The sequence below is a fragment of the Astatotilapia calliptera genome, chromosome 11, assembly GCF_964374335.1.
Source record: "Astatotilapia calliptera chromosome 11, fAstCal68.1, whole genome shotgun sequence".
In the NCBI taxonomy this organism is placed as follows: domain Eukaryota; kingdom Metazoa; phylum Chordata; class Actinopteri; order Cichliformes; family Cichlidae; genus Astatotilapia; species Astatotilapia calliptera.
This window is the reverse complement of record NC_137432.1, coordinates 6989956-7011430: the sequence shown is the minus strand read 5'-3', so window position 1 is coordinate 7011430 and position 21475 is coordinate 6989956.

The window sequence follows — 21475 nt, the reverse complement described above, 5'->3', positions numbered from 1 at the left end:
TTTTACTTTAACTCTTCATCAGTCATCACCAACTGCTGGTCTTTAGGAACATGACCCACTGTGTTCACCATAGGTGCTATTTGTCTCCCACTTAAGGCTGGAAGGGTTCTTTGCTGTAGGTCAACCATCAGTGTTAAACTTGACAGGTCTGCGGTCAAAGTGCTCGTGCTGTTAAAAAAAGACCAAAGAGGCTGAGTCATTCAAGAGTAAAGACGAGGAGTAGCTCACCACTCTGTGAAAGACTGCGTGGGCAAATAGTTCAACATTTTAAGAACTCAATTATCATTTACAGAACATAATGTTGTTAAAAGATTCTGAACACACGCGCAAGGACAAAAGCCAGTATTGAATGGACCAGATCACAGATGTCACGTCTGTGATCTGCACTTATTTTTTCACATAAGTAGAGGACTTTTATGGTATGTCAGTCGTTGCAGTCTGTTGCCATTTCATTTTTCAGTGTTTCCAGGGCCGTGTGACATAATAGATGAGTGGTGAGCTGGCCTGAGCTGGCCAGAATCTCACTAGCAGGAGTTCCCCTGAGTACCCTGCATGCTGTGGGTCTATGAAAACGGCTCTAGCTCGAATGTTCCAGCTTAAAGAAAGCGCCCGCAGGGTCAAACCCGCGTGATGTCAGGGTGATCATGCTTGAAAATTAAATGGGCATCATGGGGATGCTTCACTTTTTGGTTTGTTTTTAACGTTACCTCAAGACAGATAAGACATTTCAGTATGCTAAACTGAACTAAGATGGCTCAGTAAATCTATTAAGTCTCACAACAGATGTTAGTTATTTAGTGAACAAACAAGCATTTATCTGCTTCTGCTGCAAGTTACAAAATGAGCTCACTCCTCTTTTATGTTGTAATTTCAAGATGTTATCATTTACTTTGCCTTTGCTGTCGTTCTTGTTGTCTGCCTTTGCCTTGAGTGACTTATGCCAACTCTTCAATCACAGTAGCCTGCATGGTAATTTTGAGCTTCCTGCCATATGTGTTAAATTGGCACCTAGCTGCTTCTAAGATGCATCAGTGGATTTTAAAATACCAGCACCTGCAATCTTTTCTTTACATCAAGCGCTTATTTTGTTAATTGCAGACCTTTTCTTTCCACAGCAGCCACCTCACACTGCTGAGAGTTTGTTCTTGCACCTGTCAATCACAAAAGGATCAAAAGAAAGGTCCAAGGTGTGCTGTGGTTGACCATAGGAGAGTGACAGGCTCTTCATCTATTATTGCCTTAGCTGCACTTCTTCTCTGGAACAATTCAAATCCACTGAAAAGCTCTTTGCTGTAAAAATATTTCAAAAAATCGTGAAAGCTAGCTAATGCTAAAGCTAGCTAGCTAATAGCTTGGTTAACAAGATGCATCTATTTTGCCACAATCACACAGAGCAGTGGCTGGAGACGGCATCATCACCAAAAGTATTGTGGCTATGTGCAAAGGACTAAAATGGTTGCTTCAAAGATGGGGACTAGGTCTGCAACTACTTGCAATTAGTTGCTATCTTCAAAGCAACTTTAGCGCATATAGGAACCAGTAAATTCGCAATACTGGACTCAATCTGTTATCAGTCTGTGGTTTTGTGGGGTCATGTTGACAATTACATTCAATCTGTTTGGGATAATACAACAATTAAAAGCTACAGTAAGCTGCTCCCTTTTCCACAAGGTGTCACCATCGCTCTGTATATTTTGAGTTTGGTAGATTTTCACACCAAATACCCTTCCTGATTTACCCCCAAGAGATTTGTGGCTACTCCTGGGATCAAACTGGGTATGCTTTGCTAAGTAGTTAGAGGTGTAAACCTCTAGAGCCATAATACAGCCATTAACTGTAGTAAGTTTGGGAAATCTTTCCACACATAACTGATGTATTTGCTGCAGTGATTGACTGCAAAGTGACATAAACATTCAGCAACCTTGGTTTCATATTAGAATATAACCAGAACATAATTAGTTAGTAAGCAGTCAAATCACCTACTGTAAAGAGATGCGTCACAGACCAGTTGCGTTCAGTGGTGCTGACACTGCTCGATTTCAACCTGTTGACAATCTGTCTGCATTTATACATTTGATGGCATTCAGTTGCAAACTTTCAATGGCTTGTCTGAGCGTGATTGAAGTCAGTCCTAGTCACACCATGATTGTTTGGAGACAGGTTGCCTACCACTAGGCAACCAGTGTAACTGCCTTGAGATTAAAAATGGTTGCAAAAATCAACTCAAAATGTTAGAAATATTCCAGTGTTAGAAAATCAGCACTGCTCAGTGTTAGCCATTGTTAATCTTCAAAACTGACTAGGTTACTTTTAAACATATAACACTGTCAAAAGTGTTAATTTAACACTCAACAGTGTTGTATTTAACACTCAGAGGTGTGGACCCATATAGACACTCTCTAGTGTTAATTTAACACTGGAGATTTTGCTGTGTACACAGACTAGAAACAGAATCCGTAAAGCGTCCATGACCAAAAATGTTGTCCTTGGCCTACAAAATCTGCAGAAGTCCTTTTATAGAGATTACTGAGGTCTTGTTACCTTTCCTCCTCTTCTACTGAAAATGTGCTCATATGATAACTTCTACCTCCAGTGGATTGAAACAGGAGGACTTTTTCCCTTGCCTGTTGCCATAGGAGCTCTTTTGATGACAGCTTTTTATAGCCATCACCCACACACCTATCTCAGAGTTGATTGAACTAAATCAGGCCAGCCGTGCTGGAATCTAAAACCTGAAGTTTCTTTTCTCAAGGTTTGTCAAGTTAGAGCTCAGGATACGCTTGCTAAACCTGCTTTCTGTAGTACATTCTGGAATAGATGGGCATGCCAGAGTAAACTAAAGCTAAACACTTTGAATTGAGCAAGTATCTATTTTAACTTCCTACTTCTTGCAAATATATATTCAGACCTTTAACTGATGTTCACATTGGAAAGGGGTTAGCAAATTGCAATATGACACATAAATTGCAATATATTGTGTCCATGGACATGATTTTCCATCAGTCCACTCTTGTGTGTATTGATTAAAAGGCAAGAAGAAGTCCAGATTTAAGGTTTGAGGGTTGGTGGATGAGTAAGTTCTCTTGCCCTTAATGCTGAAGATGCTAGAGTTTCAGTTATACACATTCAATTCAATTGCATTTATATAGCGCCAAATGACAACAGCATTTGCATCCCATTGCTTTATATAGTAATGTAAAGACCCTACAATAATACAGAGAACACCCCAACAATCAGATGACCCCCTACGAGGAAGCACTTTGGCAACAACAGGAAGAAAAAACTCCCTTTTAATAGAAGAAAGCTCTGGAAGGCGTCACCTTGTAACATTTAGCCATTAACAGCTTCTGTGGTTTAGGTTAAAATGTAATGATTGTCATATCTTAAAAAAAAAACCTGTTTGGCAATGATGACACAAAACATATTTCCCATCGTAATGTATTACTTACACATTTGTGCTCACTAACATGAAATAAACACAGTCATTTGTGCACATGAACAAAAAAAAAACCTGATTCTTGTGAATTGCAAAAAAGCAAGTTTACTGTCGGGTCCAAAAGTTGTTTGGTCAGTGTGGACGGTTCCTCCCTTCAACATAGCTGCACGGTGGGAGATTGTTTTCTTTTTTACTCAACTGTTGGACTATTTCAAAAACATAACAAACAACAAAAAGTCCCTCGTAAATCCGAACTAATATTAATTAGGATCAAGCTGGGCTGGGATCTTCAGTGACAGAATATCTCTGATTTATCTGTTCACACCATTAAAGTGACCAAGCAGCCAGGCCTGTAGAGGAAAACATTGCTTTAATGAGTGCAAAGAGTGCTGTGGTGTGTCGTCACACCTAATTAGTTTTCCATTTCTCTTAGTCTGGCCTCGCTGATCTCACTTTCACCCAAACTTGAGACTGCAGCTTGAAGCCTTTCATATTATGTTGAATTTTTAACTGGAAAGACATGGACACTGTTTCACATATCCAGTGAGATCCAGTCTGAACAGAGTGAAAGTGAAAGGATTTATTACCAATTACTTCAACACAGTGAGAGGGATTCTTTCTTGAAATATAAAAGTACTGTTCCCTTGGCAATCCTCTTGGATATGATAGGTAACCATCAAATTTCTACAGTGCTGCTTCTTTGTCCGTCGTCTTTGCTTTACTTGCAGACAACAAACCCAATGATGAATTTGGGTGATTGCTGTCTGGGTAGGTTTCACGTTGAAACAAAGTGACTGATATATAAATTCTCTTAAGCTCATAAAATCCAGATATCCAGATTAAAGACCATCATCATCTGCTGATGTCCTCACTGATTCAGTTCATGTGTTGTACCTACTTTTAGCTTGTGACCATCTCAAGTACGTATCACATGATGTTTTTCATTTGCAAACTTCAATTCAATTCAATAAAACTTTATTGATCCTGAAGGTTGACCCCGAAGGAAATTGGCAAGGAGTGCAGCTGATGCTTTGAAGTTGAGGACATCTCCCTGCTTTCCTTGGTCTTAAAATGTGTAAACTTAACCTGAGGCAAACTCAAACAAGGGAGCATTAATCACACGAACTTGATGGAGCATCCACTCGCTCAACTCTGTCTTAAAGCACTGCTGCGGACAGGCCTCCTGGACCTGTTACACAATTTGGGCGTTTGAAAAATTAATTGGCAGAACTACTTTTTAAATTAGATGAACTCATTAAACAATAACAATAAACAACATAACCCAGATGAATGCTTGGCTCCTCTACATGTTTTTGGAGCAAAATCCAAGATACAACAAACAACACATGGGGTAATGTTTTGTGTTATTGTAAGTCATACTTACAACCAACTCTTATGTAAAGAGTAGAAAGCCAAACTAAAACATTCATTTCTGCCTGCCATATGGGTGTTGGTGCCTGACAAGCAGATAATTTAGAAACTCTTCCGTGGTCCAAAAAAAAGCATCAGTTCTCTAGGGTGAAAATCCCTCGCTGATGTCAGAATGGCTGGAGAGTTTCAAGCTGATAAAACAACAGTAGTAACACAGCCAGATTATCAAAAGTACAGTTAACTGATTTATGAAATTATGTAACGTTTAATGACTTTTACTTCATTCTAATCACATCTAACATCATCACACGGCATGAACTGTATGGGTGACTTTGTATCTCCAGCAGGGTTCTGAGTGACTGATCCGAGCTAAAAGTCCTGAGGTTATATTTATTGTTTTACTAGTCAGTCTGCTCCCACATGGCAGCTGAGGAGACTTGGAGGTTGCAGACAATATTAAACAAAGACTTTACAGCTTGGCCTACTTTTACAGGCTGAAGAGAATGTTTGAGCAACAATATGCTTGTCTCATTCACATACGGCTGCTGCGGCGAGCCGTGTGGTGTTGGAGGAAAGGACCCAAAATGCAGGCAAGCGACAGATGATACGAGTGAGAGTTTATTTACAGAGTGGCAGAGTGACAAAAACGGGCAATGAAGCATGAGCAGTTACTGAAGAAATCCTAAACTGGGAAAAACTAAAGAGCAAACCTGGAATCACCACGAATCGGAGTGGGCAGATACACAGAGAGACACTGGGAAAATCACACACAGGTTGGAGACACAGCTGGACCTGATTAACCTGATGAGACAGGGGAACACTAACACCAGGGACCAACAGAGGGAGCACAAACCCAGAAACCCAGCATCCAAAATCCCAAAACAAACCATCCCAAAACAGCCCACACATAATAATGAAAATAATAATAATAACAACAATAAATACACCAAACACAAAATCACTGAGTCACGGACTCAGGACCATGACACGTGTTCTACAAGAGTTCATAGAAATATACCAGGAACATGTATTCTTTTAATTCAAGCACTGAAAATAAATGAGCTTTTCTTTTCCTAATCAATGCTGCAGTCCTCTGGGTATAGCATTCTGAGAACTATGCTCAGTCCTCCACTTCTCCTGATTTTTCTGATAATGACAAAGTAGATTATACCTACAAAGCATCTGAAGTGTCAGAGAGCCTTTAAAGTCAATACTGGTGAGACTGAAGAGCAGAAGGAATTCAGGTTACCTAAAGATGTGTGTGACACATATACTTGTTCAGCATGTTGCTAAACTACAGCCATAAACAACGTAGTTGGCCTCGTAACCCGGTGAATGTTAATAAGTATAAAGAAACTTCTCACGAATTTGTCAAGGCCCAGACACTAACTTTTTGTCCTAGAGGCAGTAAGTGAAGCAAGAGTCATGTTGACTGATCGGTAAAGTGAGCTGGTGAGTCATGTAACAACTGGAATACTAACTAAGTCTAGGAACATTCAGAACAGCTCCAGGATACATACCAAGACTACAGGCAGGTCTTTCTAGATTCAAGATTTACTATCACGGATTTTGCCCTCAGCTTCCATAAGGCTCATTTCACCAGCCTGAGATATAAGAGACCTGCTTCCTGTGAAGTATGCTTTTATAGAGCATCTAGAACATCTGTGTTCATTCATCATCTGCAGAAGCCTGATTTCAAGCACCACTTATTGGGCCAGATCAATTACCTTCTAGTGAACGCAGAGTTCTCAGGAGAGGGACCGTGCTGAAGAGCACCTGTATTTAACCTGAGAGGGGAAACTATGACACTGGGTACTCAGAATGCCCGGCTGTTCCATTAGCCCTTTGTGTCCTCTCTTTAGACCTCTATCTGGTATCATTACCATTCATAGTGTCTTGCTGGTATCATTATGAGCAAATGGTTTGGTTTCCAGTTGCCATGCCAAACCTTCTGGATGCTGTCTGTCATTGGTCTGTCATTACGTTGATGTCACATAGTAGAATTGTTTGGATCTATGTATTTGTTTTGTATGCTTTTGCAGCACAGTATTTTTAATATTTTTGGTTTTAATCAAAAGACATTGGATTTTTTTGGGAGGATTGCATAATTGCATTTTTTGTTTTTTCGGTTGTTCTGCTAGTGTGCACAAATGATAGCTGTGAAAGTCGTAGGATGCGATACTGAGAAAGTGTAGCTAAGGTTCAAGCAGGTGTTTGTCAGGTCTGCAAAAATACGAGTGATAGAGGAAGCAGGAGGGAAACGCTATTTTCAAAGCTACACTGCCTCTGCTGGACACTGCAGGGCTAAAAGAAGTGCACCAAGACTATATAGCTGACTACTATACATGTCTGACTACTGGACACAGTCAGCCCTGCGAATGACCCTTTTTATTTCTAAAATTCAGTCACACTGTTGTCAGGTTAGCAGACGATTGCTTTCCATGTGAGTTCATGGTGGATTGTCGGACAGCAAGGTATTCACTTCATGTTGCTACAAAATAAGGCCAAATTATGAATAAGGAAATAAAGGAATTGATAAGAATTTAGTGAGCCCGATTCCATTATCCATATCACGTATCGATTTGATTTGATTCCTTTTGATTCTCATTGGCTCTCCTTTGAGAGTCACTACCATCACAGCATATCAAAGACATTACCAAAGACTGCATGTTCATTGGCTGAGCCATTCCAGGAACCACACTCATTTGTCCAGTTTGCTGTTGTTCACTTTATATAACTGTCAGAACAACAGAACAACATTTAGCCATGATGATGCACTGACAGACAGTCACACTCATGAGGTGTAAACAATACCAGCTAGAATGCTGTCATAGAGAGTAATGAATAATGCTTTTGGCAATAGAACAGTGTGTAAATGTTAATATGTTCCCTCTGCTATTCCTGGCCATGCTGCAGCAATCAATACTAAATGGAGATGTTTTTGTTTTGTTAGTCAGCCCTCTGAAACACCTTCAGTAATATTTTGATTTAGATTTGGGCTCTTTAGGCATATATTTCTGCCAGCAACGACCTGCTAATTACCAATTAGAAGGCACACTAACCCTGATATACTTGATACACTTGCAACTGACAGCTGACTGACAGTACCGCTGTCAGTTAACTACCCAAGATATACAGAGGAAAAATAAAGTTCACTATAGTATTTCCAGTGTCAAGTTTTCCAGTTAATCCCTTATGACCACAAAACATTAAACAAACTATGTCTTTTATGTCATCATTTATTTTGTTCTTTCCACACCATTGCTGATTACTCCTTGGTGTTAACCATCAACTCCACAACCACAACCAAATGATAAAAACAATTTACAAATGATAAAATGTTATGAGGTATGGTGCCAAAGTAGCAGTTCTACAAATATTTTTAGTATTTAATCATTTTGCAACACTAGATTACTTGAGAGGGAATGTGTTTGCATCCAAATAACGTTGACATTTTCATTTTGTTGTTTTATGGCATTAGGCTCCTTGCTAGCCACACATAAATACAAGATTTAGTCATGCCATAAAGAACTGTGAAAATGTGAACCAGCAAAATTTGCTATTCCAAAACTTCTTATTATAAGTTTTAAAGAGAGAACAAAAAGCTGCAACTCATCCTACTGCAGAAATCAAGCATGTACTTATTTAGTTGGTTTTTGGTTTTTTTTTTGCTCTTTATCCCCGTCCCTCTTCTCCACTGTTTTCCCCCCCTCTTCCTTTCTCCCTTTTCTTTTCCTCATTCAAGTCTGTCCCGTATCTAGCAAGTAAAAATTAAATAAAAAAATAAAAAAAGATGAATCAAATAGACCATTATGGCAAGGCTGGGATGGTCAATTTGGTAAAGTAAATCCGTTGGGCATCTTTCCTCGCCTTTAGACAATAATTCTGATGGCAAAAGAACCAAACGGGTCAGGCAGAAAAGAAAAAAAAAATCAAGCATGTGAGCACACGGGCCTAGTTAAATAAATGTGTTAATCTAAAAGACAACACATGATTACAACTTATGAAGGAGCAGGATACAATACAGGACAGTATCAAATAATGAAAGAAGAGAATAGTTTAGCAGAAATGACACTAAAATGCAAGAACAGCTTATGGCGTGACTGTAGCTCCAGAGGTAGAGCATGTCATCTATTGTTTGAAAGGTTGGTGGTTCAATCCCTGGCTCCCTCTAGTCTGCGAATCCGATGCATCCATGGGCATATGAATGTGTGTCAATTTTAGGTAGCAAACACTTAAAATCATAGATGCAAAAGAGTGAAAATGACATGTATAAGCATTTTGAGTACTCTGGGAGAGAAGTGCTATATAAGAATCAGTCCATTTACTTAGCACGTAAGAAATACATACCAAAAGTCTTGCCCCGACTCTTGTTTATTTATATTTTGCTTCAAATTAGTCAGACTTCCAGACTTTTTGTAATTTTTAAAGTGGTTCTCCAGGTTTTCTGAAGGTTTTTCAAAAATATTGTTTTTGAGCTTCTTTTTTTTACTGACTTATGAATAATTCAAGCTAAACTAAAAAAAAAACGAACAAGTGTTTTGATAACATATAACAGACAACTTAGCAAAGAACCAAACACAAAACGCAGTTTTCGAATTTATCCGGGCTAGACAGCCTAAAAGACACGTCCTTAAGGAACAGGGAAAGAAAATCCATCAAAGTTGATGAAAAAAAATTATGAACCTCACTGTATCTGTACGCTTTACAGAAAACAACCAGCATGTATCAAAGACCTGAAGACTTTAGTGCCACTGTACTTTAATAGAAGAGCTTGAACTAAGTCATGCATGCACAGAAAGATTACTGCACTCAGGGACTGGCCCACCAAACCACCACCAGCAGCTGTATGACAAGCTGACACCAAGCTCCTGTCTGCAGTCACATTTAACTCGAGATAACGCAGTGTTATGTAAGCGTGGTGTTATGTAAATGGAATGCCTTTTAAAGCTACACGAATGAAGCTAAATGAACTGTAAATATTTCCTGGTAACTGAAGAAATTAGGGAAATCCTTAGAGATGAAAAGGTGTATGGCACGTGCAAAAGGCTGATCTTGGAAGCTTATTACTAGTTATGTATCAAAGCATGTAGAAATATGTTCATGGAATCAGTGGAAATATTAAACAATCCTTGTAGATATGCAGTATATAAAGCCCCTTTTCCATTAGGTACAAATGGGGAAAGGGCCACAGTGTATGGGCACTATAGTGTAATGGTTGGCTCAGATAAAAAACAAAAAGCAAACGCATAAAAACACACTACAAGTGATTTTCAGTGGAATTAAGGGTTATGAGGCAGACAACTGACACCCAGAGTTGCCGGCCCCGCAAGGCTACATGTGTTTTGTATTCTTTCTCTCCCTCTCTCTCCTCTCTGCCTGGGCAGAGCTCACTGCGGGCTCCCGCCATTGGCCCCACACACCTGTTCGCAATGAGCTGTCATTGCCTGTCCACTGTTGGTGCGAGACACGTTAGTGATCCTCTCAGCTCCCGTGAATCTGTGCTTAAGTGTTTTGTGACTTGTGAGTAATTCCCTCTCCTGTGTGATAATTTTCCTCCTCGGACCTGTGACCTTCCTGCTGTGCTTATTTATACATGTTTATATATAAATATATACAGTGTTGGGGAGTAACGGAATACATGTACCGCCGTTACATATTTAAAATACAAAATGAGTAACTGTATTCCGTTACAGTTACCGTTTAAAACGGTGGTATTTAGAATACAGTTACTTTGTTGAAATAAATGGATTACACGGTGGTATTTTCCTGCTTCATATTGTTGCGGGTCAGGACTGTTTGGGTTTTGTTTGACAGTTATGTGCCGTTGTTCCAGGCGGGGCGGCAGCGTTACGGTTGCCGTGGTTACAGGGTGACGCTCTCTCTGCGACTGTGTGTTTCCTGGGTGAGAGAGGCCTTTTTGTTGTTGTTGTTGTTGTTGTTGTGCTAAGCTAATAGGCAGAATGCTACAGGCATAGCCCTAAAGAATGTAGCCTCGTGGGCAGTGTAGTCCGTGCTGCAAGGAGAATGGACTGCGACACGTTATGTGTCTGTGAGCGGGGAGGAAGAAGAAGGAGAGTGGAAAAGTACAAGCTGTCATCGAGCAGAAACGGGAGCTGGAAGCATGTAAATATAATAATAAACACTGCAGCCAAGAAGAGTGCCTGACGAGCCCAGTTGTAAGTAAGCTATTAAGGCTCGACTGTACGCTGTGTTCGTGTTTTCCTCCGAAACAATAAGTTCCGTTGGAGCAGCCTTTCAACGCCTCTCTCTGTCTCTGGCTAGAAAAGTTGACCCAGACAACAAAGTAAAGCTAGTTTTCGGCTATGAGCCCAACTCGAACCGAGTATTAGCCAGAGGTCCCTTTACTACGGTTCGGAGCCGCGGACCTTCCGTAATAGTAATAAATCACACAGCAATAGTACATTCATGTAGTTGTAAAAAGCATGATAATATATTAAGTAATCCAAAGTATTCAGAATACATTACTCTCATTGAGTAACGTAATGGAATACGTTACAAAATACATTTTGGGGCATGTAATCTGTAATCTGTAGTGGAATACATTTTAAAAGTAACCTTCCCAACACTGAATATATACGGTGGCCCCTAGAAACAAAGCACATACAAACTCCAAAACACATTTCTAGCGTCAACTGAACTTCCAAAACAGCTACCTGGATCGCTTAAATTATACAACTGAAAGCATATGTGTATTGTTTGTGTATTTATACATAAGCACTCATATATATTCAAATAATAATAATGATAATTTAAAAAAAAAGTTCATTTACCTGTTACTACCACACACCAAATCCGGTCGTTGGTACTTCCTGGCTTGTGTAGCCACTAGGTAACAAAAGCTCATCACTGCCCCTAGCATCCTGGAGCACTTCTGTTGTGTTTTGTACGTGCTTTGGAGTTTTTACATGTTTTGGGGTTTGTACGTGCTTTGTCTCTAGGGGCCACTGTAAATATACTATTATTTATTCACTCCACATAAAATGTAATAAATAAATCATATAATACAAAAACCAACTAGTTACATTTTAAACTTTTAACTATTTAAATTTTTAGCTTTTCCTTTTAAACAAATTTAAAGTGAAACAACACAAAACACTGCAAACCACAACACAATTAAATATAAATTAAAATATGAAAACAAAAAGAAGATGCACATTCTTTGTTATATAGGCCTGCATGAATAAAGTTTCTGAATCCTTTATCATCCGCAACTGAAAATAGTTGTGGATGATTACTATACCTTTCTAATGTGACGTTGTTGTCCCTGGCTCTCTTTGGCTACGTTCACACTGCAGGTCTTAATGCTCAATTCCGATTTTTTGATCAAATCCGATGTTTTTGTCTGCTTGTTCACACTACAAATAAAATGTGACAGCAAACGGTACGGTAGCTTGTGATTGGAAGGTTGGTGGTTTGATTCCTGGCTGCATGCCAAATATCCTTGGGCAAGATATTAACCCCAAATTGCCCTCCGATGCGTTCATCAGAGTGTGAATGTGTATGAATGTTTATTAGTTGCACTTGTGTTTAGAAGTGCTTGTGTGAATGGGTGAATGAGGCATGTTGTATAGAGCGCTTTGAGTACTCCAGGAGAGTAGAAAAGCGCTATATAAGAATCAGTCCATTTACTATTTCTTTCAGTAGTCTGGTTACTTGGTGGTGTAAGAGACTGCTGAACCTGGTTTGAAACAGGGCGGCTGCTGTTCTCTGGCAGGACAGGGATTTGTTGTTCAGTTGGTTCAGTCTTAAGTTTGATGAGATGGCTCCTGTTTCGACGTAGAAGCCCCCTCGGGGTCTCAACAAGGTAAGACCGTGGTGTATCTGCTCTGCCTGATATAGTCCCATTTGTTTTCATGTCTGTGATCCAAACTTGATCTCCTGGGTGTAGTCCAGTGAGGTCTTGTGCTCTGTGTCTGTTGTTAAACCATTTCCACTGTTTTTCTCTCGCCTTCCCTTCTCTCTCTCTCTCAGTTTAGTGATGTTTGTCCAGCCTGGGTTGAGGCAGGATGGAAGTATGGGAACTGTGGTACAAAGTTTCCTCCCCATCAGAAGCTCTGCAGGGCTATGTCCATTGGCAAGTGGTGTGGTGCGATATGCCATGAGAGGGAGATATGGGTCTCCTTCTTTCTGTGGAAAGCTCTTTACTGTTCTCACTGCTCTTTCAGCCTCACCATTGCTCTGAGGGAATCTCGGGCTGGAAGTGGTGTGGGCAAAGGCCCCCCCCTACAGCCCTTTTGAATGTCTCCCTAGTATGGCCACAAACACCTCACTCTTGGAGCACTTTTTTGCCACATGTATCGCAAACCACGTCTCAACTGTTTGTGGAGGTAAAATAAGTCTGCACATGACTCCAACTAAGCTCAGCCATTGTTGTGAGTGCGCGCGCCAGCGGCTGCGAGACATTTATGCAGCCGTATTTTGCACATGACTATGAAAGGCGGAAGAGAAAGTAGTTCCTTTGAATGTAGACAATCCGAATGATATAGTTTCTTTCCACTGTGTTCCTGTTAATGATAAACTACAAATTTACTCTAAATTACTAAAATATCGATATTTTAATGTGAGAATCAATTCTAGAACATAAATGGTTGGTATCGGAGGAATCGATATTTCAGGATCGATCCGCACATCACTAGCGTGTAGCTGCTGGCTTTTAAAACAGTCACGTCCTATAAGTAGCTAGGACTCCTGTTTGACAATAAACAGGACTGAACTCTTAAGACTAACCTTGTCTACAGGAAGGAAACAGCCCAGGCTTTACTTTGAGTAAAGCTGCTACAAATGCTTTATCAGTTGATGGTTTCTACCATGCTTCTCTATTTTTCTGTCTGCTGGGGGAGCAGTATTAACAAGAGGAACATACACCAGCTGAATAAAAAACCCAAAAGACAGGCTGGACCCTGTGGAGGCAGTGCAGACAACACTGTCCAGATTTAGGTCAATTATGGACAATACCACCCATCCTCTGCACTCTGCCTTCATACACACAGAGGAGGAGTACATTCAGTACATTCACTGCTGTCTCAGGGCTTCTCCACAGAAAGGCTTTTGTACATCAGGTGATTAGACTGCACAACAGGAGGGTAGAGGAGTGGGCTGGGAGTTAACCAGAAGAAGGAATAGAAATGTGCAGGAGCACTTTACAAATCTGATGGACCTTAATGACAGATATTAATGAATGTATTATTAAGAAAATCAGACTGAAATTTTGAATCTTTTACGAAAACGAAACCGGGTGGCAAGTTTCGCTATATTACACCCAACACAGTGGAAATGGCTTACATGCGAACAAACAAAGGGACCCAAAAAGGCCCCAGTATGACACAAGGGTTAATCAATATATACTTTGTTATTTGATTTAATCTCTTCTTTTTAGTGAGTGATTTTTTTTTAAAACTGTGGGTAAATGACCAAGACTTCAGTCATAATTAGTAAAAATAAATTAAGTTTTATTATGAAAAAAAAGACAGAGTTTGCACAGTTCTAACAATCTTGAAAGTCAGTAACCCATGATGAAGTCATTCACGTTTAGCCAAAATACTCTCAGTGAACCACGAACATCTTTGGTTAGAAAAATGTCTTGATGGGGCATACTGACACCCCATGCTGCCCCCATTACATGCCCCATTTTCTGATTTATCTTTCGTTTGCATTTCTCTCTATATACAGTATGTGCACAAGTCTTCAATCACCCTTTATCTGTTTATAGTTTGCTAGGAAATTGGGAAAGGATTTTAAAGAGAAAGGAATTTATATAAGCTTCAAAGCAATATTTGCTATGACCACATTTATTCTCCAACACAGAGAGAGACACAAAGAGAACTCTCTTAGGCACCACTCTTGTCATTTCTTCACATACTCTTCAGGAGAAGTTCTCCAGCCTGCTATGCCATTCAATTCAATTTTATTTATACAGTGCTAAATCACAACAACAGTCACCTCAAGGCACTTTATATTGTAAGGTACACCCTACTATAATACATACAGTGAAAAACCCAACAATCATATGATCCCCTATGAGCAAGCACTTTGGTGACAGTGGGAAGGAAAAACTCCCTTTTAACAGGAAGAAACCTCCTGCAGAACCAGGCTCAGGGAGGGGCGGCCGTCTGCTGCGACCGGTTGGGGAGAGAGAAGGAAGAAAGGATAAAAGACATGCTGTGGAAGAGAGCCAGAGATTAATAACAGATATGATTCAGTGCAGAGTCTATTGACACATAGTGAGTGAGAAAGGTGACTGAAGAAGAAATACTCAATGCATCATGGGAATCCCCCAGCAGCTCACACCTATTGCGGTGTATCTAAGGGAGGATTCAGGGTCACCTGATCCAGCCCAACCCAGCAAAACGGAAAGTTTGAAGCCTAATTGTAAAAGTAGAGATAGTGTCTGTCTCCTGAATCCAAACTGGAAGCTGTTTCTTTAGAAGAGGAGCCTGAAAACTGAAGGCTCTGCCTCCCATTCTACTTTTAAATACTCTAGGAAAAACAAGTAAGCCTGCAGTGTGAGAGCGAAGTGCTCTAATGGGGTGATATGGTACTACAAGGTCATTAAGATAAGACAGGCCCTGATTATTCAAGACCTTGTATGTTAGGAGCAAGATTTTGAATTTAATTCTTAAAGGAGATCCAAAGCTCTTCTTTAAATGTTGATATTGTTTAATTCAATATCAAATGATCCCATTGTATCACTAAAGTTGAGGTCCAGGCTCTTAGGAGGCCAATCATTGACTGACAGTAGGTATGCTTTCACTGCTTTCACATGTGTTTGAGATCATTGTCACGGTGAAAAATGAAGCCGTTTACCAATCAAATGCTTTCCAAATGGTATTGAATGGTGGATGAAAATCTGACAGTACTTTCATATGTTTATAATTCCATTCATTTTAACAACATCCCCAACACCACTGAGTGAAATTCAGTGCCAAACCATGACAAAGCCTCCACCATGTTTTACAGATGGCTCACTGTTGTACTTCTCTCCTGTCCTCCTCTGTGCATGCTGACAATGATTTAACCAATAATTCAGAAATTTTTGCATAACACCTGGTTGCTACTGATCTTTATTCCAGTTCTACTTAAACATATGACATCTTTTGTCCACCACATGTCCAGTTTCCTAAAATATTTTTGAAGACACATCACACGATGCCAAAATATGCCAAGTTTTCAGGTAATTGCTCTTTGGGAATCGACTTATTGTTGAAAATATAATATATAATTAAACAAGTTAAAACAAAGTTAAACAAGCATATAATTTTATGCTTGTTTAACTTTGTTATTCTTGGCATTTTTCCAAGAACAACAAAGAAATTGAAAGAAATGGCACAGAAATGCACAATTAATCAAATTGTAATCTTGATCACGATTCTTGTGTCCTCCAATTAAATGAGCATAATTGAATGATATTTCAAATGAATGCTCCATCACTTAAAACGCAAAGCAAAAACAAATCAAGTGTTCACTAAATCAGCCATGGGCGCGCAAGTGCCAATCACAGCTGAATCACAGCTTGACGTTTCCGGGATTAGTCTGGATGAGAAATACTACATTAAAAGACAGATCACAACTAAATTCAAAATTTTGACACAGAAGGTGCAGATCATCTGTTGTTTGCTTCAGATTTAGTGCCAAGTGATGCTAATCAAGAGCAAACTTCAGTATCAATAAAGCACGAGGTATAAGAAAAACTGTGATGTGTGAATCCTCCAACATTAACTCGGACATCCAGAAAAGCGAGCCTGTAAAGTCTGTTTATCCATCTATCTGACCAAACACGATCGCATTCTGTTTGGTCAAAGATGTGTCTCCAGAAAACACAGTGAATGACAAAGGTGTCACCTTCAGCAGTTTGGAGACAAAGTTAAAGAGACATGGCTGAGATGGTTTGGACAAAGGGGGCTGAAGAAGAAGCTGTCAGGCAGGAGGAAAAGAGGAGGAATTCCAAGATAGTTTCTGATGTGGCTCCTGTGACATCACCCATTAGTTAGTTTTAAAGGCTTTAGCTGGGGACGTTTGCCATCACCATCTGGGTGTTTTGGAACTACATGTCATGAGCAAGAGGTAAATAAGACTGAGAAACCGAGGGACACTGCACATTTATATAATGCATACCTGTCAATCACCAGAAAGGCATCTTTTACAAAATCCCCTGCACCTTGCTCTCTCATCCTGCAATGTGGGCCATAATTTATTGAATTCAATATTAAGTTGAATACGGGGAAACTAGGGATGGAAGCCATACATTGATTAAGAATGTGCTTACTGAGATCGCAGATGAAGTTAGACTGTTTTCACATTAGCAGAGAAACACTACAAAATTAAACTGCCTGTTATTGTTGGAATAAATCACCGAAACATCAGCATGAGCCCCCTTCCTAAATTGTAACAGCTTAACCTTTAGCGTAGTCGGGCTGACACTGAAAGAATAACACCTGCAGTACACATTAGCTGTGATACTCATTATGTCTGGCTTCAATTATTTCAGGAGGACTAAACAAGGCTTTTCACACAAACATTATTGTTTTTTTGGGTTTGTTTTTTTAACAGAGGCTTGTTTTGCTCAGTGCCATGTTTCTGTCCTTACAACTAATTATTGAAAACCGCAGCAGAAGTAATTTTGAGCTCCTCACATTCAAACTTAACCACACATATTTCTTCTGCAACCAATCAGATTTTGTATATCAATTTAATACTGAGACAAGTAGTGTAGGAAGGGCAATGTCCATAATAGCTAACTGTCAAATCTCTTCTTTGAGAGGCCACTGATGACGCTTGGATGGAGATCCTATAGGAAGTAACAAGGGAATCATTTATGCAATAATTATAATAATCATTTTTGAGGAGGAAAATTAGCCATTTATAGTTTGAACCAGGTGAAGAAGAACAAATGGACCTTACAAGAGCAACCAGTATAAATGTTTATGTTGAGATAAGCACCGTGGAAGCTGGAGGATTGTAAAATTGTTGTAGTTATAACAATAATATCTAATTCTGAAGGAGGAAAAAAGGACCAATCAGAGTCAGAGCAGTGAGCAGTACTACAAACTCAAGCTCTGTACCAGTATACCACACTGGCTTTACTCCACTAAATCTTTATGAGCAATCAGACTGTATATATTTAACAGACGTGTAGGTGAATAAAAGCTCATTAATAAGCTATTAAACATACTCTTCAAACTCATGATTTTAAGAAGAGACTGAGCTGAAGCTAAAGAAGTGATGCAGTTACTTTTTTAGCTGCCTGCAAATAATATTGATTTTATGACTTTTTAGTGCCAAGAGTTTGTACCATAAACATGTTGAGGATGTTCAAAAATCATTACTGTCATAGCTGTTTCAGTGAGAATGAAAATCCTAAAAAGTTACCCAAAAAGTAGCCCATCATCAAGGGCTACACAAAAATAAGGCGTATTACCAGTGTACATATTGGACAGCAGCTTGCAAGTCTCACTTCCCCAATTTTTTTACTTAATTTTTAAAAAATATATCTAATTCAGCAGATGCCATTTCAAGATAAATCCCTGCAAAGGTTCAAAAGAGGTGAAGTGCCTTGCTGTCAGACTTCCCCTGATTCCAAAAATTTGTCCGAACATGCTTTCATCTGTGACAAGAATGGGGCACCAGTGGTGGAGCTGTGCTCATGTTTTCTGGAGAATGCCCATCGATTTGCACAGTGTGACCTCAGGTCCCACTGAGGGGTGTTGCGAACTTATGCAACCCTCACGGAGTCTGTTTCTGACAGTTTGGTCAGAAATATGCGCACGAGTTGCCTGCTGGAGGGACTCTTGCAGTGTATGATCCTTTTCTACTCACACAAAAGATACTGATCTTGCGGCTGAATTGATGCCCTTCTACATCCCTGTCCTGCTCCCCTCGTGCAACAGCACTGCTCTTGGTACCTCTACCACATTCTTGTAATTGTGGTGCAACACACAAAAAACCTTCTTGCAGCAGTACATATGAATACGCCATCCTGGAGTACAACCTGTACAACCTGGATTTAGCGGACTGTCTCATGCTACCAGAAAAAGAAAAACTTGACAAATCAGTCACTGAGTTGCAGGGGCGTAGTTTCCAGGGGTTAGGGGGGTTATGACCCCCCCCCCCCCCCCCAATAATCAGACCCAACCAATATAACCCCCCATAAAATTATGAATGATCTTGCATAAATAGGCCGTTGATTTTTTTTTTTTTTACTCATTTCAGGTCTTACCAGCAAAATAGTTGCATGTTTAATCATCTGGGAATTTACCCAATTTATTTATTTAGACAGAGAACTTGACCCCACCAGTGTTCAGCACAAAGTTACGCCGATGCTGACTTGTACCTGCTGTACCAGGTCTGAAACTGGTTTTTATTTTTCCATTTAGAAAAAGTGCCCAAATATCAAAGAGCACTTTAATTTGCCTTCTTTCATCAAGGATATTGAAACAGGGCCAAATCTTTTCTGTTGTTGTGTGTTGGTTACCAGATTTAAATGATGAAACAGGAAGTGTTATAGAGCTGAGACTGTGAAACAAAATCGTATCATACTTTAATTTGTGTCATTCAACCACAGTGTTGGAGCCACAAAATTTTCTTACATTTATTATATTTAAATTGAAAAAAAGTGTATATGACGTGATGAAATGGTCCTACAGTAGCAGCAGAGTTTTTTTTATTTTAAATGTTTTTAAAGATAAATATTGCAGATGGACATACAGTGGGGCAAAAAAGTATTTAGTCAGCCACCGATTGTGCAAGTTCCCCCACCTAAAATGATGACAGAGGTCAGTAATTTGCACCAGAGGTACACTTCAACTGTGAGAGACAGAATGTGAAAAAAAAACCCATGAATCCACATGGTAGGATTTGTAAAGAATTTATTCGTAAATCAGGGTGGAAAATAAGTATTTGGTCACCTCAAACATGGAAAATCTCTGGCTCTCACAGACCTGTAACGTCTTCTGTAAGAAGCTTTTCTGTCCCCCACTCGTTACCTGTATGAATGGCACCTGTTTGAACTCATCATCTGTATAAAAGACACCTGTCCACAGCCTCAAACAGTCAGACTCCAAACTCCGCCATGGCCAAGACCAAAGAGCTTTCGAAGGACACCAGGAAAAGTATTGTAGACCTGCACCAGACTGGGAAGAGTGAATCTACAATAGGCAAGCAGCTTGGTGTGAAAAAATCAACTGTGGGAGCAATCATCAGAAAATGGAAGACATACAAGACCACTGATAATCTCCCTCGATCTGGGGCTCCACGCAAGATCTCATCCCGTGGGGTCAAAATGATCATGAGAACGGTGAGCAAAGATCCCAGAACCACACGGGGGGACCTGGTGAATGACCTGCAGAGAGCTGGGACCAAAGTAACAAAGGTCACCATCAGTAACACACTACAACGGCAGGGAATCAAATCCCGCAGTGCCAGACGTGTTCCGCTGCTGAAGCCAGTGCATGTCCAGGCCCGTCTGAAGTTTGCCAGAGAGCACATGGATGATACAGCAGAGGATTGGGAGAATGTCATGTGGTCAGATGAAACCAAAGTAGAACTTTTTGGTATAAACTCCACTCGTCGTGTTTGGAGGAAGAAGAATACTGAGTTGCATCCCAAGAACACCATACCTACTGTGAAGCATGGGGGTGGAAACATCATGCTATGGGGCTGTTTTTCTGCCAAGGGGACAGGACGACTGATCCGTGTTAAGGACAGAATGAATGGGGCCATGTATCGTGAGATTTTGAGCCAAAACCTCCTTCCATCAGTGAGAACTTTGAAGATGAAACGAGGCTGGGTCTTCCAACATGACAATGATCCAAAACACACCGCACGGGCAACAAAGGAGTGGCTCCGTAAGAAGCATTTGAAAGTCCTGGAGTGGCCTAGCCAGTCTCCAGACCTCAACCCCATAGAAAATCTGTGGCGGGAGTTGAAAGTCCGTGTTGCTCGGCGACAGCCCCAAAACATCACTGCTCTCGAGAAGATCTGCATGGAGGAATGGGCCAAAATACCAGCTACTGTGTGTGCAAACCTGGTAAAGACCTATAGTAAACGTTTGACCTCTGTTATTGCCAACAAAGGTTATGTTACAAAGTATTGAGTTGTATTTTTGTTATTGACCAAATACTTATTTTCCACCCTGATTTACGAATAAATTCTTTACAAATCCTACCATGTGGATTCATGGATTTTTTTTTCACATTCTGTCTCTCACAGTTGAAGTGTACCTCTGGTGCAAATTACTGACCTCTGTCATCATTTTAGGTGGGGGAACTTGCACAATCGGTGGCTGACTAAATACTTTTTTGCCCCACTGTACATTATTGCTGTATTAATAGATGTATAGCACAACTCTTTCATTAAAAACACATGATTTTATGTACAATCATAACTGAACAATCCATTTGTACTTGATATGACATGTACTTTTCAATTCTGATCTGAGACATGGGTAGAGACACCAGCAACCATAGTCAATCGTCTTCTAGGAGCCAGAGCAGGCGACATTGAGGGAAATTTAAAACTGCTGGCTAAGGGTAAACTTAAATTCAGTAAAATTATAATTCATGTAATGACAGCTGGTTAGAGGTCAGAGGTCATTAAAATCAATATTGAATCGGTGTGTAACTTTGGCAAAACAATGTGGGACTTTGTAGT